Here is a 24,860-nt window from a genome sequence, read left to right on the forward strand (position 1 = left end):
AATATCACTGAATTTTGGATCTTACAATCAACCTCTACCACCAGACACTAGACCAATTACATGCCATGAGTAAAAAAAAAAAACCTTGATCAAATAGCCCAGCAGAAAGGACATCTGAGCTCATTATTCTGAGGTTCTGATGAAGATATTTACCAACCATGATCTTCTGCAGTTAAAGGATATGTGCAACCACTCTCTCCTGGGCATTGTGATTGGTAATAATGCACATTTAGGTACTTTTTTGGTTTGGTTGAGTTTATCTGCCTTTTTACTATTTATAATTTGCATAAGCATTCACCCCAAACCTTACCCTTTCTGACCTGGTTGCCTCTTGGTGATTGTACAAACACAAATAAAAATCGTACAAAACAAGTATCATACTATTATCTGTGCATGTATGGTGGCCCACTAATCTCAACCAATATCCGTGTATTATGTTCAGGCAGGGTTGAAAGTTCTACCGACCAACGAATAAGAGAGAGCCGATACCTTAATGCAGCAAACGGGGTGATCCCAAATTTATTCCATGGTGCTGGAGACACTTAACACAAGATCAAACGTTTCGGGACCACATGGCCCTTCCTCATTGAAAGTTTTATCTGCCAAAGCATCATGTCTCCTGCATGAATCAATTATTCCAGTGCTCAAAACAGTATTTGCTGCAGGAAAATTTCTCAAAAACGATATCAAATAATTTGGTTAAACAAATTTATGAATACCTGCTATAAATGCAAAAAACTATCCGAGCTCTAGGGAGAAAGTAAGTAAGAGAAACGCATAAAGAAAATTACTTTTGTAAAGGCCCCTCCCCATATATAGTGGTGTAACTATGGAGGAAGCAGATTACATGGCTGCTTGACCAGGTCTGCTTCCTCTATACAGTGGGCCTACAATGGGATGTTATAGGTCAGTGTCGGACTGGGACACCAGGGGCCCACACAAAAACCTTTAACTAGGGACCCTCCAATTAATCTTAGACCAGGGGCCCACTCTTAGTACTATTATTCTTCCTCTCCTCACTCAACCTCTATTCTCCTAGTCTCCTTCTTTTTTCCATACTATAATCTATTATTCCATCTATTTAGCCTTTTTGTTCTCATAGAATTAGGGAATAGCCATGAAATATGCCAAATGTCTAGCAGCATGAGGGCCCACTGACACCTTGGCCCACCGGGACTTTTCCTGGCATCCCAGTGGGCCAGTCCGACACTGTTATGGGTGACCCGAGATTGTACATGCGTTGCATGCAAAAATTGTTGGTGACCTGCAATTTTGCATGTGACCCACAATTTCATAAGTGGTGGGGGCAATGGGTGCATGGGGAAAAAAAGATACTGTAAAGAAGGCTCAGCTGTTGATGGTGACACCTGGATCTATTGACATGCTTTTCTGTGCTGGGCATCATTATCTGCTAGTAACTAGATGCTTTATATGTTTTACATACATTAAAAGAGCAAAATAGATACAAAAATAAATATCACTGCCAGCCAGTAAAATTGTAGTTAAATCCTTACCCCATATATTGTTCATCCTAAGGAGAGCACCTACAACTAGGAACAAAGAGGAAGAAAGGAGATTCCATAAGGATGAGTATATGGAGGAGCATAGTTCATGCAGCAGATATGGACTACGAATTGATTACAAGTGTTGATAAGTAGGTCAATCTCTGGTATTTATTCAGCAGGATCATTCCAATCCAAAGGCAGAGTGTTCATACTATGTAAACTATATATGGTGTCCCGCTCGCAGCTACTGCAAGTAGACCAAATAAGAAGAGTAAATGACTCTGGTCATATAAGCATTTATGTTTAACATTTCTTATTGAAACTGTGACATAACTTGTACCTTTCTCACTACGTATGTTGGCAGTTTGTGGTGAAGAGGAATAAAAAATTGCAATCTGTAGCAACTGCAGCTCGGTACTGTTATTTTCTGAAGCTGTGTTTATAATCCTTGATCAGTGAACATTGGCAGCTTTAATGAAGTTTGTCGAAGAAGTTGCTTAATTAAAATTCTCCTCGGTGTAAAACTCCTCTTGACTTTAGGACCACAGCAGAGAGGAGCCTGAAATATATAATCATAATTGCACAGCAAAGGAAAAACAATGCAAGACACAGTATGTGTAATTAGTAATGGATCCTCATTAGAGCAGCCTGTGTGTGACGAGATAGCTAATGAGCAATTGCCAGGTCAGAGAATATATTTGCATAAATGTTATCCTGGTCTGCTTTGTGTTCCCAGTACAGGTAATACTATATAAATAGAGAATTACAAGGAGCAATCCTTGTAATGTTTTTATATATACAGGGCAATGTTGTAGTAGGGAATACATTTAAGTGTACAATGTTTTTTACAAGCATCTCTATATGAAGGGCAATGTTGAAAGCAACACAGATAATTAGGGGACACTCCTAATCCGTGACTTCAAAGGCAGAACTAAAGTTCTAAACCATTCATGGTAGAAATTCTGTTAGCTATGGGGAGACAGCAAATTAAACAGCGGAATGTGTTGGCAATTGCTGTGGTTAAAAAACTGGCAGATACATAGATTTAGGTTTCCTTCCCTATTTTAAATTGCAATCTGTAAAGTATTTTCAACGGAAGGGGTATATAAAGGAGGGATCCAACAGCTACCAGTGCTCAAGGCCAGTTCAAACCCCCGCCACCTCAAATTCACCCCATTCAGCCCTGCAACCAGCCACCAGAATTAATCCTCCTTTACCCCATGCTATACCCAGTCCTGCATCCTAGACCCACCATAACAAGCCATAGCAGCAGCTCCCGTCAGTCCCCCCATCCCAAGTGCTCTGTGCGGAGAGGGCACTAACAAAGATGTTTTAACTTTGTCATTTTCCCCACTCAAATAGCACCCCCTTCAAGTTGTGCCCTAGGCACTTACCTACCCCCTGAGGAGGGGCATTGTAGTGGAGACAAAAGGGGCATATTTATCAAAGGCTGAACAGTTTGCAGCAGTTTACTAGAGGAGAGCTATTCATTCTGCTCACTTATAAACATTTTTCCCTGGCAAACTGTGGCACTTTATCTGTTCTCCCTTTGATAAATGTCCCAAAGATGTAGAAGGAACACAGTGAATAAGCTGGTAGATGGATATCAACCAAGTTATGATGACTATGTCGTAATGACCAAAATAATTGTATGAGTGGGTGGTTACCTGGGTCAAACACGTTCCCATGTTAAACCAGTCCTAACTTTGTCAGAAAGGTCAAAAATAGTAAGAGGCAAGTCTTTGACAACCTTTGTTATGGTGGTCTTAGCTGTGGGCGGAAAACAGATTGGAAGGGATCACATTAAGAGCATGAGGTCAGAAACCATGTCATTATTCAAACGTACAGAAAGAGTAAATAGATTCAGTAATTTGAGAGAGTAGGTGTAGAACCTTAATAGTAAGTGGTAGGCTGAATAAGTGTATTATTATGGGCTGTGGTGAGGAATTCAAGAGGCTGATGGACTGGGTCAAGATGGTGGGTGAAGAGGTGGGATAATGAGTGGAGATTAGAAAAGGCATTATTTTGTAGGTCGGCAACTGCTCTACACAGAATTGCCTGAGGTCAACAGTGAGCAGACAGATGAACCACGCTATCTTTAAGATGTCTCCACTAGATTTATAGTCTCCTGAGGGGTTTTTAAAGGAAAATTATTTCATTCATTATATTCATTAGGTTATGGAAACCTGTACATATATTTATTAATCTGAACAACTTGCAGTTCCAAATAAACACACTAAGGGACAGAGTTGTCTATTTTGTACTTGCTAATACAGGGATGCCGAGACATGAAGTATAGTTTTAGTGAAGTTATCACAACAGCGTCTACCACGTCAATTGTTCCACTATCTATGGAAACTGCGTGTTGTTGCATGACACTGAAAGAATGCCCATATTGCTGTATATTAAAAGGTTATTTTCCAAGCAATTATATTTAATGGGAATCACCCTGAAGAAGGGCGAGCTGATGCAATGATGGACAAAGCTAGGCTTTTAACATGGCACCATGCTATCATTTTATTGGCTTGGAACCTGGCCTTCAGGTCCGCTTCCAACCACTGCATTATCTAAGATTAGTGATGGGCGAATTTGCGCAGTTTTGGTTCGCCAAAAATGTGCGAATTTCGTGCCAAATTCGTGAAACGGCGGAAAATGCGCGTAACAGCGAATTTTCCGCGAATTCGCCCATCACTATTTAAGATGTGTTTAGGGACCAGACCCACATATTAGCCAACTATACTTAAGTGATTCAAGAAACAAGACTTGCCTGGTCTCCTATGGAGTTGGCCTTCTCATTTGTGGTCACTTTTTAAAAGCACATGATACAAGTAAAAATTCTTGGGGATGATGGTTATGGTCACAAGGCTTTACAATGCCTTGTTTAATGCAGGACAAACCAGTCCAACCAGTGGAATTACTACTCCATAACCCAAATATCGGTTGCATGTTAAAGAAGAATAGTTTTCTAATATACCAGATAAAGCCCATTACACAAGCAGAATGAGCTCTGGTGTCAGCTTAGCTGTATCTATTTAGTCAGTGAGGAAAACTATCTACAAAAAAACATTTCATTAGTCTCTCTCTCTTGTGGCTGTCCTGAAACATTGAGATTCCAAAAAGAAAAATGGATGTGTGCAAATGAGGGCCTTTCATGTCAAATTCATGGCTTTAACAGAGGATTCTGGGAGATGCTCTTGACAACAGCTGGTAGGTCACTGCTTTGACATCCATATCATAGGTTCCATACTCAAAGAATAAACAGTGATAAGTAATCAACCCAATAAACAGATGGTATATAAACGATGTCACACAATACCATAATAAATGCTTAAAAAATATTATCCTGTTTCAGGGAGGTGGATTATCATGGATTTTGGGTGATATGTTGGGGGCTGAACAATGAACAGATGATGGAACAGTTTGTAAAGGAAGTTGCCACATCATGCGAGAGTTTACATTCCTGTCTCAGTGTTTGCATGTGTGATATGTTTGTGTATTTTGCCTGGGATTTCAAACGCTGTGTGTTCTGACCCTGGAGTTAAGGCAGCTGTGTGGGCTTGGACCTTCAGGATCCGACTCCTCAACTACAACAGTAAAAGAAATGGCTCTAGAGGGACCAGGGCTACACAGGAGCAATTAAACTTTCTGCCTCATCTGAACACTCTTTACCTTCATTAACAAATGAATTAGCAATGCAGAATATAATATTCATCTAGGTATTAAGAGTTTAGGTGGCAAAGAAACCATATAAATATCAGGAAAAACCCATCCATTTCTCATTTATATGGAAAAGCAGTCTGTAGTGAAATGTCTGCCCATCTCGAAACCATTTCAAAGCATGTGGAGCTCCGTATTGAGGAATTTTTTTTCTATATCCTCCAGCAAATCAAACTGCAAAGGCAGAGAGAAAAAAATAAAACCTGAAGTGCAACATCAGACCCCATCAGCTATTCTCTTAACCTCACTGCTGACCCTGTTACGGAGGAAAATTAACGAACGTAGAGGAAACTGCTTAAGGTGGCAAACGAACACGAGTTAAAGCAGCTGTTCATTTGGAAAACTGCTGTTTCTTCTACATTCTGAGTGTTTTTGAAAGATAAGGCTGTCTGTGTTGCTATAACTCTATCTATTTAAATGAAAACTGTATTTTTCTCTTGCCTTACTGCAACCTAAGCATAACCAACAGTCAATTTGTGTGCGGTTATGCCACTGACAGTGGTAGTACTCCACATGAGTTGATCTTTGAGTCATTTAGCTGACCATGATGAACAACTGGATCTACAATGTAACCCACTGACTACTAAAAACATCTATGAGCCTTGTACCCCTTCACAATGGGGTTTTCTAAGCGCTCTTACAGACGGGCGGTTTTGCCTGAGCTCCCCTGCATTGCCCTTTCTTCCGTTCAGCCGCAGGGGAGCGCAGGAGTAGACACACTCAATTATTATGAAGGGGGCTGTACTCACACAGACGCATGTGAGCACAAAATGCAGGTGGAACGCAGCATGTTGCATTTCACCTACATTTGGCGCATACATGCATCTGTGTGAGTACAGCCCCCTTCATAATAATTCAGCGGGTCTACTCCTGTGCTCCCCTGCGGCTGAACGGAAGAAAGCTCAACACAGGGGAGCGCAGGCAAAACCGCCCGTGTTTAAGAGCCTTAAGACTGTCTGATATCAAAACAACCCCTTATCTGGAGAGGGACCCATTAATATGGGCCCATACATGGACCAACAGTCTGCTGAACAGAGTAGGTTCTATGTCTGGCTGTGTATGAACACTAGATTTTTTTTTATTAGGGTTTTGTCGTAGTACATGGATATTGGTCGGGATCGGTGAGTCACCCTTACTTATAAACTTAATTTTTGGCATTGGGCAGGACCATGTCAGGGAATGAAAGACATTTCATGTGAATAATAAAGTGAAAATATATCTTACTGTAAGGAAAAGTTACCCTGGTGGTCTAGTGGGCAGCGGGATCCATCGCCGTGTCTGTGCTGCTCCTTCCTCTCCGGTGCCGGCTCCCTCTAAGGCGTGCGCCGCGCGCATGTCTGTTTCTTAAAGGCGCAGTGACGCTGGTGTGTGACGTCAGCGTGCAATGGCGCCAAATTCAAAACTATAAAAGGGGAGTTTAGTCTATAGCATCTTGCCTGTTGTAAGGATCAATTAGCCTTGTTCCTGGGTGTCTTATTCTATTGATCCTTTGTGTATTGACCCTTGCCTGCCTGCTTTACTACTCTGACCTCTCCTATCCTGATCCTGCCTGTCTGTGACAACTCTAATCTCTCCAATCCTGATCCTTTGCCTATCCACTGACTATTCTACGCTCTCCAATACGATTCCGGCCTGTCTGGCGATTCTCTGCTTGTGCTGGCCCGGCCTGCCTGTTCCTGGTGGTTTTCTTCCTTCCAATATTCTGGTGAGACGATCGTGCCCCTTTGCTAGTCCAGAACCGTTTAGCTTAGCTCCTCTCTCAATTAAGACCTGGCGGCATCCAATTAGCCGAGGGCTCCTCCCGAGGTGAAAGGCGGCGGTTAAAGGCAGAAGCGAGAGCCGAGACCAGGGAGCTTAGCTTGGGTTCTGGATATAGGGTGCCGAACGTGACACTTACATTGTCATCTAACGCTCCTAGAGCTTGTTACAACAGGAGCTACCTGCCAAACAAAGCCACCTGTAGGCTGCCAGTCCACATAGGGGCCACCAAATAGCCAATCACAGCTCATAGTTGGCACCCCCAATAATTATGTTTCTACAATAATTATGCTTATGTTTCTCTCCAACTTCTTTGTCAATTAAATGTCTCTCACAGGATTAATCTTAATAAGGCTTAATCTTCTTATTGGGGACTTCCACCTCAGGTTCTCTGGCAGCATCCAACCCCCTCTTGGAGTGGAGTCCAAAGAGACAGAACCATGTAATCCTTTCCAGAGTTGGACTGGGGGGCCCGGGGCCCACCAGGGCTGCTGTCTCAGGGCCCCCACCTGAACACTAGACCTTTGGCCGTGCTGCATGCCTCCAATAACACGCCACACACGCAAAAGACTTGACGTGTATGTGCAAGCAATGAGCAGTGGCATTAGCAACCTTACTTTCTGGGGCAGCTGGGGGAGCAGGTCTGGGCCAGTGGGAGCCCATGAGGTCTGGGGCCCATAAGGCCCAGTCCGACCCTGATCCTTTCCTTTATAGACTCATGGAACACATACTTCAGTGAGCATAGCTTACATTTTCTTTCAGTAGGGATGGTTAACCCTTTCACATCTCCTACACTGCCTTCTTTTTCCTTCCTAGAGTAGAAAACCTCATGTTCAAACCCAAAGGTTTTGGTTCCTTCCCTCATTTCCGTTATGCTTGCTCTACTTCAGTCCTTTGAAGGCTGTAATTATCCAACCATGCTTGTGTCTATAGATCTGACCTTTAAGTCCTCACATTTAATTTCTTGAAGTCCGCATGCACAAAAAAAAATTTTTTTGCTCACTTTTTCAAAGCCCTGTGTTTAGGTAGGTCAATGTTGTTGTGGTATACAAAACTGTCTCTATGCTCCAATATTTTTGTTGGTCTGTGTGATTGCACCCAAGCACGCTTCTTAAAGAGAAACATTGCTCTCATGTATTTGGAGACATTATGTCACACTGAATACTTAGACAGGACTTGAACGTTTATATAAATAGATATTTTTTTTTGTTTCACAGGGCTAATCAAAAGGAATAAATACAAATTCACTGTGTGTGTTAAATCCTTGCAACTGGCCAAAGGACATCTGAAGCCATGGTTAAAATATGTGCCCTACGTGTTCACATAAAATAAGGTTATGTTCTGTTAGTTCTTACTAATCTGGCTGTCTGAGTACCATGCAGAGAGGGAATATCTGCCCTTCAATATGCTCATTAAAAAGAGGAAAGTCATTGATCTCTATATGGTGGTAGACATAAATTTGCCAGACAGACCGTACTAATTAAACTTGAGTGTGGAAAAACAGAGTAAATTACACCTGTTTTTTACGTGTGATCAGCAAATCTGAGAAACTCTTTCACTGTTAAATAAATTATTTTACAATGTGTCGCACGCCTCGCTGCCACAAAACTTAATACCCAACAAAACGGCGTTGGTGGAATTTCAAATAACCTTGTTACGCTGCGGTTTGGTAACAGATAAACATGGCATGTCATATGGTTTAAAGCTAAAGAAGGTATGACTGCAGAGAAGAACGGTTAGCTGAGAAATTTTGAGATACAAAAGTCTGATATGCTGTGAGTTTTAATCTGCAGCTTTTAGGGCAGAGACAAACGTTCAGATTCTGGGAGATTGGTCGCCCAGCAACTAATCTCCCCAAACTGCCTTCCCCGCCGGCTAGAATGTGAGTGGGATGGCTCTCGAAGCGCTTTGTTGCTTGAAGTTGCCTCACGAGGAAACTATGGGCAACTTTGGAAAATGAAGCGCTCCTAATGCATCTCACCGGAGATTTACATTCATGCCGGCGGGAAGGCAGTTCAGGGAGTTTAGCCGCCCGAAGAAGATGTGATTAGTCGCCGGGCGACTATCTCCCCAAATCTGAGTGCAGGGCCAGAACTAGGGGTAGGCAGAAGAGGCACGTGCCTAGGGCACAATCAAGTGGGGGGCGGCAAGCACATACCTCTTTCTTCAGCCTACCCCTTGTCCAGACCCTTTCTCTCCCACTGGAGAACTCTCTTCCCCCTTCACAAATTAGTATTTCCGGCATACATGCGCAGTTTATGCCACACGCAGTTGCGCTCTCTTCCCCCTTCACGAATTAAAGTATTTCTGGAATGTGCACGCATGCGCAGTTTATGCCACATGCAGTTGCTGATGCACGCAGTTCCTGACATGCACGCATGCGCACTTCCGGCCGTGCGCGCATGCGTACTCGAATTCCTGGGCCCAAGGGGGCGAAGAGGGCTTGCCTTGGGTCGCCCAGCTGGCTTGGCCCGGCCCTGTCTGAGTGTGTGTGTCTCTGCCCTTAGGGTATCGAGACCTTCATGTCCCATATTATTATTCTTGATTTATATAGTGCCAGCATGATCCACAGCACTTTACAGACATTATACATCATTCACGCCAGCCCCTGCCGCAATGGAGTTTATAATCTAAGGTCCCTATCACATTCACGCACCCTAGGGTCAGTTAACTGTATGCAGAATGCTTCTTTTGTGATGTATAATTAGCCATGCAGCATGTTAGTATACCTCATACGATCACTTTAAATGGATGAGGAGGCAATACATTTTGGAAGAGTAACAAAGGCATACATACAATATTTCACAGCAAACCACTCCGATTTTTGCCTTCCCCTGGATCCACCACTACTTAGAATCTAAGTAGGAAAAACCCATGCATTCCAGACAATTTATGCTATGTTGTCAGAGGAATCCAAAGCCAATACACTTCATTATATATTAAAACAAAGTACACAGACTGAGTTTGTTTTAAGGAAGAGCAATGGGCCCCAGCATCAGAGGGAAACATTAGGGGCAAAATGCAGCTAAATGTACAAAGGACATATTATACAGTGTAACAATTGTTAGGTGTTTCCTGTAAGGGTTCCCAGGGGAATGCTGGTAGCTGTAGTTCCACAAAAGTTGGATGGCTACAGTACCTTATTTATGCAACTGTTGCTTTTACAGAGGCACAAGACCCCTGGCAACTAACTCATATTGCTCTCTTTATAGTCTAATAATCCAGAATAATAAGGTTCCACAAAGTATAGCCTTCCTTTTCTGTGCCTGATAAATCTAGATCCAAGCGCAATGTTATTCCAAGGCCCGGTTTAATCAAGTGGTGAGGTTTTATTAGACACCAAGATGAATCAGCCTGCTAAAATAATGTGATTTCAAGAGATTTCCTCGGCTGAGATAAAATTACAGTGCTTGATAAATGTTTGTCTTAGAATGATCTGTTGGCCCATTAGGTATTATTCACAAGCAGTTTATCTGTTACCACATCAAACGGCCCAGAGCACTGATTGATGTTAACAGGGAAAATGGAATGAGGTATCCTGTTGTTAACAATAATCAGATAGGGTGTTTGATGCATTTTACATGGCCTGCTCCAGGCTCCCGGGGTCAGGTGTCATGTATGTTTTCAGGACAAAAGGCACAACTGGTTAAGTGGTAAGGTACACAAGGGGGATAAGTCAGTGTTTAGATGACAGTATCTCTACTTAAGAGCTTTCCAGACCCACGTGAATGACAAAAATAACAGAATCTGTGGTTAGGAAAAGCATCAAACATCAGAGGAGAAAACTGATCTTTATGGAATCCAGCACGGAAAAGTGAGAGCTAGCAAAAGGAAATCATTAAGGGAACAGCCTGAAAGAATGGCTGGATAGAGGATATGTGGACCTTTCGCAGGTTGGGATTATAGCACAGAAATGCAGACCAGAGAAGGAGACTGGAAATCCGCACTGGTGGGGGGAGATGCTTGATGAAGAGTCATTAAAGTAGGGGTAACAGGAGACTTGGAATTATTCTGCTGCTTCATATCAGCAGATTTCACTTTTTTCGGTGGAAATTTCAACCAATTAACTGCTGTGGAAGAAAAGAGTAAATGCCGTAAATATCAAACATAATCCAATCAGGTCTCGTTATATACATGTCATTATGGAAAATACAGACCTCCTGTTCGCCACCCACATGGATTTCTATGTGATCCAGTCTTTACCAGGTTACCAAACTGTGCAGCTTTGGAAGTTGAAATGACACCCTTGACACCTTCCAGTACATTTGTGGAGGCCATCAGTGAATCAGATTTTGAGCTACGAGAGACCAGATGCTGGTTATTCTAAACAATGATATGGGATACACAAACAGAGAAGTAGTAAACCTTGTGTCACCTCTGATCCAAGGCCGAATGAAGAGCATACTCCAGGATTACAGTTCTTTCCTGTCATTTACTGTAGCTCTTTGACTTTACTATATTGTATAATTACATCTTCCTGTGCTTCTCTTAGGACAATGACAGATGGTCAACCTTTAGGTTTGAAAGAATGCAGTATACATATGGGTAGGGAATTGACTTCTTTGGCATTTTCCATAGATTACGGCAGATTGTTGCATGTAGCGTGCATATTCTTCTGGATGAAAAGGTATTATGGGAATTTGCTGCACTCTGGAGAGACATTTTCCCAAGGCAACCAAGTGCCCCCTCTGTTATGTTTACAAAAAATGGCAGTAGCAACTTCTTGTTCAGAAGAATAACTGGGTGAATTGCACTCCACGTCACATGCACCACGTGTCTACATTTTGGCACCTCCTTTAAATAGGCAGCCCAAAATACATGATTTATACAAGACATGGATCCATGCGAACAACATGAACTTTGCCAATGTATTGCTCTCCACAAAATTGTACTAAATTGAATCCAGACACACATGAAAGCAAGAATCAAAGTTGACCATTCTGCTCAATCAGATCAATGCAATCAAAACAAAAAAGACATTTCAAGTGTCACGTTTGGCACCCTATATCAAGAACCCAAGCTAAGCTCCCTGGTTCTCGGCTCTCACTTCTGCCTTTAACCGGCGCCTTTCATCTCGGGAGCAGCCCTCGGCTAATCGGATGCCGCCAGGTCTTAATAGAGAGAGGAGCTAAGCTAACGGTTCTGGACGAGCAAAGGGGCACGATTGTCTCACCAGGATAGTGGAAGGAAGAACACCACCAGGAACAGGCAGGCCGGGCCAGCACAAGCAGAGAATTGTCAAACAGGCCGCAATCAGGATTGGAGAATGTAGAATAGTCAGTGGACAGGCAAAGGATCAGGATTGGAGAGGCAAGCAGGCAGGCAAGCGTCAATACACTGAAGATCAATAGGATTCACAAAAAATATAACACCCAGGAACAAGCTAATTGAACCTAACAACGGGCAGTGTGCTGATACTTGAGATCCCCTTTTATACTGTTTGAATTTTGCGGCAGGCGCGATGACGTCATTACGCAGGCGCATAAACCAGGAAGCGTGCCATAGGGACACAGAACACGGAGGAGAAAGGAGCAGCGCAGCGGGCGTCCACGCCAAAGGAGTGGCGTGGACCCTGCTGCCCACTAGACCACCAGGATGAGTCCTTACATTAACCCCCGTCTGGGAGGGGACTGAACCCTCAAGCTTATCAGGAGACATGGGATGGGACTGTCTCCTAAGGTGGTCAACCCAGGCATTAGATTTGACCCGACTTTTCACCAACACTGGAGGAGGACATGATAGCTGGTAGACCTGTGTGGCTGGTTTTAACACAGAAACATGAAACAGGTTAGATAACATAAATATCTCGGGTAATTCAAGACAGACAGAGGTTGGGTTCACATTTTCCACAATAGGGTATGGACCTATAAATCTGGGCCCCCGCTTAAGAGCTGGAATTTTAAGCTTAATATTCCCTGTGGATAGCCAAACCAAGTTCCCAACCTGATATTTGGATACTTCTCTATGGGTCTTATCGGCTGCTCTTTTCTGAGCGGATGTAACTGCCGATAGGGAACTATGTACCCCAGAACGAAACTTAGAGCAATGCTCAACAGAAGAGAGTTTCTCTAGGGAAGTAACTGCCACCATTAGTGGAAGCTAGACATGAATCTTTACACTTGGAACCCCACTGAATAACCTCTCCAGTTACCCAATCAATATGGGGGTTGTGTACCTGTAGCCATGGTAACCCCAGAATTAACAGGGACAAGGAACCATCAAGAACGTGAAAAGCTAATTTTTCACAATGCATATTGTTCACACACATAGATAATGCCTTGGATTTTTGGGTTACCAAACCTGACCCCAGTGGGCTTTTATCAATAGCAGAAATCCTCATAGGAGGTGTGAGGCGAATATTAAACCTTTCTGCGAAGGCAGCATCTAAGAAATTTTCCCCAGCCCCAGAATCCACCAAGGCCGAAACTGTAACTGAACCCCCAGGCCAGGACAAAACTACAGGTACTAGGTTTTTTGAAGCAAATTGGGGAGAGGAAATCTCTGTACACAAATGGAGCTTCCCTTCTCCACTTAGGTTTTGAGAATTTCCAGGCCTCTTGGGACAATTTTTAAGGAAATGGCCATTGTCCCCACAATATATACTTAGACCCAGGGATCGCCTATGGGCCCTTTCCTTGCGAGACAAGCGTGTAGCCCCCAATTGCATGGGTTCCCCCTGAGGGTTAGGAAATGAGGGAGTTGGTGACTCGTCATTACATATAGGGAAATCTATATCCCCTCAGATCATCTTTCTCTTTTCCTCCTATCAATTTGGATGGCTAACCTCATGTGGTCATACAAAGTGGATGAAGGAGGGTAATTAACCAGGCTGTTTTTAACAGAGCTAGAAAGACCCACCCGTAATTGACTACGAAGAGCAGTATTATTCCACCCCGTCTCAACTGACCAGCGGCGTAATTCTGTACAATACTCCTCAATAATGCTTTTCCCTTGATGGAGTTTACGAATAGCAGAAGCGGCAGAGCTAGCACGATCTGGGTCATAGTATAACATGGCCATGGTAGCAAAAAATGCTTCTAGGGATAGACGGGCAGGGTCAGAGGGGGGGTAATCTTAGTGCCCAGACTTGTGGGTCACCTTGTAGTAAGGTCATAACGAACCTTACTTCATCCTTACCAGTAGGGAAGTTGTGAGGGAAAAAACTGAGGTATAACTTACATGCCTCTTGAAAAACAAAAAATTTACTCCTATCCCCACTAAACTTATCAGGAAAGAGGATTTTAGGGTCATGGGAAAAACCTCTATTACCCGGAGTAACAGATGGAACAGACCCCTCAGGAATCTCAGAAGAGGATTGCTGTGCATCCAACCTCTCGGAAAGAGACCGCAGACCTTGAATAATATAGTTCTGTTTTCCCTCTTGTTCATGAAGGCGCTGGAGGAGGATCGAGTACAGCAGTTCAGTGGTTTGCGGAATAGCGGGAGCTTCTTCCATTTTCTTCCGTCTCATGGGCCTGTCACGTCTGGCACCCTATATCCAGAACCAGTGCTAAGCTCCCTGGTCTCGGCTCTCACTTCTGCCTTTTACTGCCGCCTTTGACCTTGGGAGGAGCCCTCGTCTAATCGGATGCCGCCAGGTCTTAATAGAGAAAGGAGCTAAGCTAATGGTTCTGGACGAGCAAAGGGGCACAATCGTCTCACCAGGATACTGGAAGGAAGAACACCACCAGGAACAGGCAAGCCCGGGCCAGCGCAAGCAGAGAATCGTCAGACAGGCTGGAATCAGGATTGGAGAATGTAGAATAGTCAGTGGACAGGGAAAGGATCAGGATTGGAGAGGTCAGAATAGTCACAGGCAGGCAAGGGTCAATACACTAAAGAGCAATAGGATTAACAAAGAATATAACACTCAGGAACACGCTAATTGAACCTAACAACTAGCAGTGTGCTGATACTTGAAATCCCCTTTTATACTGCTTGAATTTCGTGCCAGGTGCGATGACATCATCATGCCGGCGCATAAACCAGGCAGCGAGCCGGTGCGCATGCCATAGGGGCACAACACGGAGGAGAAAGGAGCAGCGGGCGTCCATGCCGAAGGAGTGGCGGTGGACCCTGCTGCCCACTAGCAGGGGCGCTCCTGGCCCCTCTGCCGCCTGAGGCAGCAGCAGTTGCTGCTGCCCCCCCTCCCCCTGAAATTTGCTCTTAAAGTACCAGGAGCAGCATTTTTGCTGCCCCTGGTAGCTAGTAGGGCGCTGCCGCCTGAGGCGACAGCCTCAACTCGCCTCATTGGTGAAGCACCCCTGCCCACTAGACCACCAGGGTGAGTCCTTACATCATGCTTTCAAGGGTTTCTGAGTCTCTTTCTTGTTCTTCAGTGTATATAGTTAAGGTGGCCATACGATCAGCTCAATTGGTTTGGTTTGGCGAAGTCAGCAAACCTAATCAACCAAACATGGCGATGTTGGGCTAATCCAGTGATACCCAACTAGTGGCTCGTGAGCAACAAGTTGCTCTCCAAGCCCTTCGATGTTGCTCCCTGTGGCCTCAAAGAAGGTGTTTATTTTTAAATTCCAGGCTTGGAGGCAATTTCTGGTTGCATAGAATCCAGGTGTAATGCCTCATGTGTAGGTTGACAATCCACATTGGGGCTGCAAAATGGCCAATCACAACACTTATTTGGCAGCCCAATAAAATTTTTCATGTTAGTGTTGTTTCCCAACTCCTTTTACTTCTGAATGTTGCTCACGGGTTAAAATGGTTGTGGATCCCTGGGCTAATACGATCATTTGGCCCTAGGAATAGTGACTTTTAGGGCAAGGACCTGCCCCTAAACCTGCCCTATCAACATCTGCCAGAATTTTGGCCTGATATTGATTGGGTAGCTTCACCAAGAGCCCCATTTATTTGCAGATAAGCAGCCAACTTGGTCTAAAGGCTGAATCAGTAACTTAAATCTGCCCATGTATGGCCACCTGTAGAATGCACATCAGATTAATGTGAATTGGCTCATCAATTTATTCAGATATGTGGTCAGTTTTAATGTTTGCCATGTGTTAATGTTTCCTTTACTTATTGTCTTTATCAATTCTTTTTTGTCATCTTTATCTCTGTTTAGCAAAGGTGACTGAATAACGTGCAACCCCTACAGTCCACAGAGTGTATTCACTTTCCAACACAATACAGTTGCCAGGGTTTACTCATTCTTTTAGCTCTACTGATTGGAAGGGAATACTGTATGCCATCTTATAACAATCATGTCTATTTAGAATGTCATCTATAGAAGTGGTACTCTCATCTCACTTAGTGCAAGTCTCATGCAATGCACTGTCCCAGCTGGAATTCTCATTTTCAAATGTTGCCTTCTATGTGGTTGTAGGAATTAGTCATAATGATCCACACTTCATTTTTTTTATGTTTTGTGCCTCCAAGGCTCCTCTCACTGGAGCGTGCCCTGTATTATGCCCTGAGATACACTAATTGGAGTGTCTAGAAGGTTTGCCTAATGCAGCCAGGGAAGGCCAGATCAGAGACTCATCGCCCCCTACCTCTCCTGTCTACTTGTTACCATGACAAAAAGAAGTCATTTTTGAACGACTGGAATAAGTAATGAGAGGTATTGTGCTTCTGTATATACAAGCAGCAGGGAGAGGATAAAACAGAAGGAATGTCTAAATGTATTCTATAACTATTCGCCCAAAGGAACTAGCCCAAAGCTCCATGCTAGAGTCAAGGTGACACTTGAGCGTGGCGGAAACAACTTTTGTGGGCAGGTGGCTTTCTCTTTGTTGAATTGTCTTCTGCTTTATGATACAATGATAGATAATGTTGGAAACTGCTCAAAAGGATTAGGCTGCACATGACTTTAGAAAACTATAGACTAAAACAGCTTTTCTTTAATACATACACAACATCCGGTTTCATTACTTTCCTTTTATAATTTAAAAGATGAATTATGAAAAGAAAACACTTGCAGGAGACATGAAACGAGCGTGCCAGCGTGAGCGGCCGGTGAGCCACTGCCGATGGATATTTTCTTCACTTCTGATTAGCACTGCACCACTGTTTCACAATAAAATATTTAACGGTGATATAAGATCTTCGTCATTAAGCATTACACAAGAACAGTCTCAGCGCCTCTGTTACACGTTGTTCACAATGGTGCAGACAGATATATTGGCGTGGCAGAGGTGGGATGCAGTTGATGGCTACATTGCGAGTGCTTATAAATGTCTAATCGGAACTCGGCACATGTAAATGTGATCAGTAAATTGCCTATAATGTGAGGTGTTGGTTAATCAGAAGAGTGAGTCATTGGCATTATATTTTTAAGACTATAAAGGCAGGCGAGCAATGATGGATTACAATGTGGATGGTTGTACGGCAGCCCAGATCTGTGGTCATTAGTGACCAGGGCCTACATTAGAGGAGGCCCCCTGACAATGCAGGAAGGCTGGAACCCCTATTTGATAAGAAAAAACATTAAACACATGAGGGATATCCTTCAAATACAATTTACATTCAATCCAGATAGGTGCACTCATCAGACCACCAGAGTATCATATACACCTCCTCTCTTTATTGAAACATGGCTAAAAAACGCTTGACTTGTTTCATGTCTTGCACTTAGTCATAAATTATTAAATAATAATTTCAGTTCCCCAAATTGACCCTTGATGGGGGCTAGTAAATACTATTTCTGACCCATATTATGTAAAACCAACCCTATTAAAGAAACGTTCCCAAACTTGTGTTGAATGACCCAACTCTTCCTGCCCTAAGGACCCAAATATTATTGCTTCCAGGTATTAAATACACAAGGGCACACAACTGCAATGAGATCAACAGAATGATTCTTAGAACCAAATAAAAGGTGTTAATATATTGACCTTTGCAGCAAAACACACTGGGGCATATTTACTAAAGTGACAAATGTTAAATTGGATGTTTTTCCCCCAAAAATGAACATTTGCCTCAACGTTGGCAATTTACTAAACTGTTATTTCAATAAGTTTTGGTATATTAACTCCACAGTGTTGAACATTCATGTGTTTTTGCCAGGAGAATTATTTACAGGATATTCATGGCTTTTGTGAATTATTATTAGTTTTGTATGTCATCATAATTATACTGTGTTTCTATGTTGCTTTGTTTTAAATAGTACTTAGAAAGAGTATTTCTATACTACAGGTATGGAACCTGATATCCAGAATGCTCGGGACCTGGGGTTTTCCGGATAATGGATATTTCCATAATTTGGATCTTCATACCTTAAGTCTACTAGAAAATCATGTAAACATTACATACACCCAATAGGCTGGTTTTGCTTCCAATAAGGATTAATTATATCTTAGTTGTGATCAAGTACAAGCTACTGTTTTATTATTACAGAGTAAAAGGAGATGGCTTTTCCCTAATTCTGAGCTTTCTGGATACAGGGTTTCCAGATAACGGATCCCATACCTGTACTAGGAATATAGGAGAAAAATATATAAAATTTTTTGGTTTATGCTTATTTTCAGGATTTTTAAGAACCAAACCAGAACAATGACAATATATTGTTGGCAGTCCTGCATTAGAATGCTGCACAAAAGTGCGTTGAGTTATCCTTCCATCAACATCTGCACGCGGGGCTACAGTAAAATAAATGATAAGAGGCATCCAAATGTGACCGCGCTGGGAAGAACAGGTAAGATGAGCTGTTTTTTCTTTACACAGTTGTTTGCAGTGTGTAGCCACATGATCAGAATGATTAATTGCACCCTGAAACGGTTCTCCTTAATGAAGGTTGAGCCGCTGCAGTTTTGTTGCTGGGAGAAATAATCAGACTAGGTGCCCGGCTGATATACAATAACACAGGCTTTTATATAATATACTATTGAAGGCTGGGGAAAGCAAGTGGCTATTGTTGTTGGACTTTCACTGCACAAATCTGACTTATAACTTACACCATTTCTCTGTGCCAAAAGCTTTCCCCTATAAACCTCACATCTTCCCAGTCTTGCTGAGAATGGGTCAGAGGGCCTTTCAAGGTAAAATTGCACACAGTGGCCTTGCCTACTGAGACAAGGGAGAGGAAACGTGTAGGAGGGCAGAGTTCAGGTGCCCAGCGGGATGCCTCCCTTCCCCTGCTGTGCCCAGGCCAATTAGAGAGACTGGGCAAAACTGAAATAGAGAAGTCCTTTTATTTGCTGTCTAATGACTGGCCCAGTGGGATTCCTAAGCTTTATGTAAAGATGGAGATATTATTTTCCTGTCACTTGTACCAGCTCCTGTATGGCTGGGAGTGGAGGTCATGCTGGGCAGTTGGGGCTTTCCCAGGGGAACAACAATATCGTTTCACAACTTTGTGGTTTTATTGGCGTTCATTCATTTTAAACGCACACACAAAAAGCAGCTCTTTATACTTATGGCCTCATTTAAATATTGTGATTGTGTAGATACAATCTGTTAAATAGTGAGCCATTTAGCCTGACCCACATTGTAGTGTTGTGCGCATTCTTGACAGTCACTTTGTAACTCAAACATATTTATTTCCATCTGGTTTCCTTTGGTTTTTCTCAAGCTCTTCTTCCAAATTCACATTCTTAGCAACTGTATTAGCTCTGAATGAGGTTGTAAAGGGTAACTACTCCCTGTAATTGTTTACACGCTTGATGCTAGTGTAAATTATGGCATCACACAGCCCTGAATAGGATGTTGACCCCAAATGCAACATGTTATGCCCAGACTATATGCAACACCCATATTTCAGAGTAACATAACTAAAACCCCATGAGCCCATGACAAAATGTTTACCAGGCTTCTTCCTCTGCACTGACCCCCTATTCTCCCCACTGTTTATGGTGTACCTCCCAAAGCCACAGCAGCTTTGTGCTGTGTTACTGCTGTCAGTCTGATGTGGGCCCCATGGAGTGGAGGGTGCCCTGATAGGGTTGTTCTCCTTCCAAAGAAAATAGCTCACCATGAAGGAAAGAGTGGTTTATTTCTCCCAAACAACTGAGGGAACGTTAAGACAATAACTGCTGGTTCTGTGGTGTGGTGGATTGGTAACTTTGCTGCCGAACAACAGTTTCAGCCTTGGAATTGTTGTTTCCTAAAACATTTATATAAAATAAATGCTTAGATCAGTGTCCTTAGGCAGGGACCCCAGTTTTTGTCATGAGAAATGTGTTTACAGTTCAATTAATAGGAAGAAAATGACAGAGAGCATTTCAATCACTGTGTTTCTCTCAGGGAGGAACATAGAAACCAAAGCACCTTGTATACAGCAGTCCTTAGTGGAGGTAACTCCTCTGTGTGGGCCTCCAGTCAAGGCCTCTTCTTGAAGTTTTCAGTGGTGCTACTCAAGCCCACCAGGATAACAGGAAAAATACAGATGGGCCCGACCCTGTGCCCTGCCATCTACTTCCATGGTATATCTAGTATAAGTAATTACTCAGCAAGTCCAGTTGTTTTAGATTAACTTATACTAGATAGCGAAGTAAGTAGCACAGCAGAGTTGGAGTGGCTTTGGCTGGGGGAACAGTGGTGGCTGAGTGGTGGGCCCTTGAGTCAGGTACCCCAGTCTTACTCTAGTGCTACTGCTAGTTATTTGCTAGAGGGAGTCTGGTTTTAACATGGGCTGCCAGGTTCAAACTGCCAGTCTGAAACTTGGACAGGGCTCCAATTGACACGCAATTCATCCATCAGCTGCTGCCTTATAACCTCACCCTTGACATCAGCATTCTGTCCCCTGTCTGGACTGTCCGCCAATGAGCGTTGGCAACTAGTGATGGGCGAATTTATTCACCAGATGCAAATTTGTGGAGAATTTGCTGGCGGCACGATTTCGACGCCAGCGTCAAAGTTTTTTTCGATGCCGGCGACGGTTCTGACACCAGTGCCAATTTAGACGCCTGTGACAATAAATGGATGCCCACTGACTTTAATGGGTGCCGGTGTCAACTTTCAAAATCGCTGTTTCGTGATTTTTTTGCCAGTTTTGCAAATTCTGCAGGAAATTTGCGGCCAAGCGAAACGGGACAAATTTCGCCCATCACTATTGCCGACCCTAAAAACACCTCCAGGCTGGTTTTCTACCATTTTGAATCAGTTAAGTAACAATGGGAGAAGTAGACCTCACAGCTGTGGGAGGGACCAGTAAGAGCCCATGCTAAAGGAGCTGGGTCCTGTTTATGGTGAAGGAGAGACCAGACACTTTTTTTTGGGAGACAAGGGAAAGTCATGTTACCCTCCTTCTCAAAATGTTAGATGAATGATGGGATAACAGAAGATTTTCAAAAAATGTTAACATTCAGATATAATATCTTTATGATTATTATAATTGCACAGGAATCCTAATCCATCCTTTTGTGCCAGTTACCAATATCGTCCCCCATGGATAATATCCCTTCTTCCAACAACGCCACAAATTACAGTATTCTTAATGCATAAGAAATGTGTCCTTTGTTCTGTGCATCTACTCAATCTCTCATTACTATAAGAAATCCTTTTTCCTGTAAACATTTCTGATTTTGTTACTAAAAACCTACCCTATAGGATAAAATGTTCCGACATTATTATAGCTTGTAAATCAGTTCTGGGTATAATCTGCCTAAATGCTGTGTAAGCTTGCTGGAACCAATAAGATTGTTCTACAAATAAGACACATCTTTCAATCACATTCTTTCAAGAGCCAGGAAGCTTAGTTCTCCGGCACTCAGTGTTTTTTAGGCTCTGAGATCATTGCTCGTCTTTTCAAATATCCATGTGTTATAGTTGGCAGTTTGAGAAACCACACTGTATAGCTCCAGTTATACCAGCTTTTTATAAGCAGCCAAAGAGGTGCCAGCTTTCCTATCCATGCATTCAGATATGTCATTTCATTGGAATGTATTTTTTAATTAAAGGAGATCCATCATGGGCTGGCTATCAATATATATATTTTTATTATATTAGTGTTGATATCTAATTAACTGTATTTTCAATTAACAATGGTGTAATTACATTATGTCTGGCTATTACATATCGGTGCCTATTTGTCATGTCATTTTAAGGGTGGCCACAACATGGGAGAGGTTTTAAAGTGTAATATAAGGTACACAATTTTTCCCCCACACCTTTCAAACAACCAAGCAAAGGCTTCCAACGAAGTCACTGCTGAAGCAAGTTTTGGGCCTTTTGGTACTGCAGTAGTTAATCCTTACTGGAGGCAAAGCTATCCTGTTGGGTTAAATTAGTGTTTAAAAGATTTTTTAGTAGACTAAAAGTATGGTGATCTACATTACGGAAAGACCCCCTCACTGGAAAGCATCAGGTCCAGGGCATTCTGGATGACAGGTCCCATACCTGTGTAGAGTGACACCTTTGCTGTGTCTTGCAGAGGCAAATGAATTAAGTGGGCTTAATACTTGATTCCTGCTCTTGGCAAAACACACCTAAAATATTTTTTTCTCAGAGGTCTACGTCCCCCAAATCGTCAGTGAGAACCTTCTTTTCATGTGTGGCTTTTCTGCTTCTAACCAAAGACATGCCAACTCCTTCATCTTTTCGTAGGGTGGCTCACAGGTTCCTTCTAGGTATCTGCTTTAAACCAGGGATATCTTGTACAAGGGTTGAACAATGGGGTATGCTCTGTTCCTTTCTGAATATCAAGTAGTGTATTTGCAATATCATGTAGAACAGATTTGTGGGCAGTTAGAGTTTGTGGTATGCGGAGTGCAAAAAAGCTCATCCAAAATTTGACTCTAAAGAATTTTCAGGCTGGACATTCTGAAATATTAAGGGTTGCCAATGCATTCTTCATCCAATATTGCATATTAATTGACCCTTAGTCCTTTCCAACCCCCATCCACTGCATTGCATTAAGCCACTCTAGGTGACTAGCCCCATAGCAAATAAAAGCAATAAGGAGTTCTTTGTACCTATAATTTCCTATTCAGCTTATCTATGCACACTGAGAAGCTTCCTGGTTTCAGATATTATGGTTTAATGGCCTCTTTCCAATCATTTCTGATTTTGATAGTATATCAGAATTTACTTTTCTTATCTGTCTCATTGCTGAATTCCTGGAGATCTTCATGCTTCACACTCACTGGCAAATCTTATCTGCATTGGGGAAGACTCTGCTGTAATTTATCAAACAGTGATATTGTTTAATCAGATGGGAGCAGGTGCAAGCCAGAGATTTGCCCGGAATAAGCTCAGCCAAGCAAATAAAGAGCATTATTTAAAGAACTGAAAATAATAACATAGTGTTTTCTCAAGGATACATGACTTAATCCTACCTAAGGTCTGTTATTAAAAATGTATATTTTTATACTTCTTCACCATATGGCATACTACGTACTTTACTACCATGTGATGATCTGTATACATTTATTGCTCTGCTATAGCACCATGGTGTAACAATAGAGAGAGCAGACTCAATGGCTCCTGGAACAGAGGGCCCAGCAAGAGTCCTCATTGTTCAAAATATATCCTCTTTTGTGCTGTAAATCCCAGTTTCTCCAAGTTGTACCATAGTACGGCCCTTAATCTTCAGAGGAATGTTGCTAGGTTCCAAGACAGCTTGTAGGATTGACACCAGGACCAAATTTTTATGGATTTTGTCTTGGTTTCATCTTGTTTCGGTCTTCTGCTCTGAATTGATTCTTGAATTGACCTGCCCCACTATTGATATTGACTTGAACCACAAAGACAAGGTCTCAGCTTTGACTTGGACTAGGTGGCCTCAAACCCACCATTGCACAGCTTTAAAGAAAACAAACAAATATTAAAGGAATCTAAACAGTCCATGGATTTAAATGTTACCTAGTTTATTATCCATATTGTGGATTAGTTCTGCCATAGACCTCTTCTCTGAGGTTAGAGATGGGCACCTTGCTGTCCTATAGTAAAAATACTGGCAACAGAATTCACAGATCTGGATCAATTAATGGCAACAATAATGTATCAGTGTAAATTTCACAAATGCGGTACACAATATGAGAGCATTGACTGAGTTTTGTATAAAACTTTTATGTATGGTATGTGTAAAGTTGTATATATAAGAGAATTGCCATAGTGTAGCTATACACCAGAGTTTTCAACAGATTGGGTATCTTTTATATTGTTTCAGTTAAGTACATAGAAAATATGAAAAATGGCATTTATACACGAAAGAAATATTCTGTGCACCAGGTTACGTATTTACGTATGTATTATTACATATACTGATAACTGATACAAGAAGTATTTATGGCAAGTTTTCCCTTTAAGAAAATATTCCTTTTCTCTGTTCTTTCTTGAAAGGGCAGTTAGAGAACTCCACCCAGATTTGTATGCATCTCTCTCTGCACATACCTTTATCCATAGAGGTCAGGAGAGTCTGGCTAAGCTTTGTACAATCACATTTGGGGAGTTAACCCAAGTGTTAATCCTGCTTAAAGGGGATACTGGAAGAGGATATTTGTAGCTGCTATATATTCCACTGGCTTGTATCGTATAACATTTTTGGCTGCCAGAATAAAAATGGGTCAGTTTGCTCTGAAAAAGAGTCTCCCACACATAACATATGTTAACATAAATACAGCACCATGCATTCTTTATTCTGTGATAACAGAAGGAGGCATTGAAAAAGAAAAATAAGGAATATTTGATTTTCATATCCCTGGGAATTGCTGGCCCCCCTTTCAGTGATATCTCTTGTAACCCCAATGGGTTTGTGTGGCACTTTGGGGGATTTAGACAGATCATTAACTCTGTTCCTTCCTTTCTACATTAAAAACCTTACTTGACTAATTTTGGTGAGTGATCGGGTCACTATTAGGCAGAACTATGTTCTCTCCCACTCCTGTTAGGGTGTCGAGAGCTAATGCATTGGTGTCACAGTACTCATTTATAAAGGGGATGGTGCAAAGTGGAGCAAGTAGGGATGTTACAGTAGTTTGGGTTTTA

General features: G+C 42.4%; 1 long non-coding RNA gene across 1 annotated transcript in view; it reads left to right on the forward strand.

Moving 5' to 3' along the window:
• LOC121397009 overlaps positions 1 to 24,860 on the forward strand; it is a 396,274-nt gene that overhangs the window by 129,915 nt on the left and 241,499 nt on the right. Inside the window, exon 3 of the long non-coding RNA XR_005963331.1 lies at positions 18,464 to 18,630. This is a non-coding gene — a long non-coding RNA (uncharacterized LOC121397009). The remainder of the gene's footprint in view (positions 1 to 18,463; positions 18,631 to 24,860) is intronic.

This window comes from Xenopus laevis, chromosome 8L, assembly GCF_017654675.1.
Source record: "Xenopus laevis strain J_2021 chromosome 8L, Xenopus_laevis_v10.1, whole genome shotgun sequence".
In the NCBI taxonomy this organism is placed as follows: Eukaryota; Metazoa; Chordata; class Amphibia; order Anura; family Pipidae; genus Xenopus; species Xenopus laevis.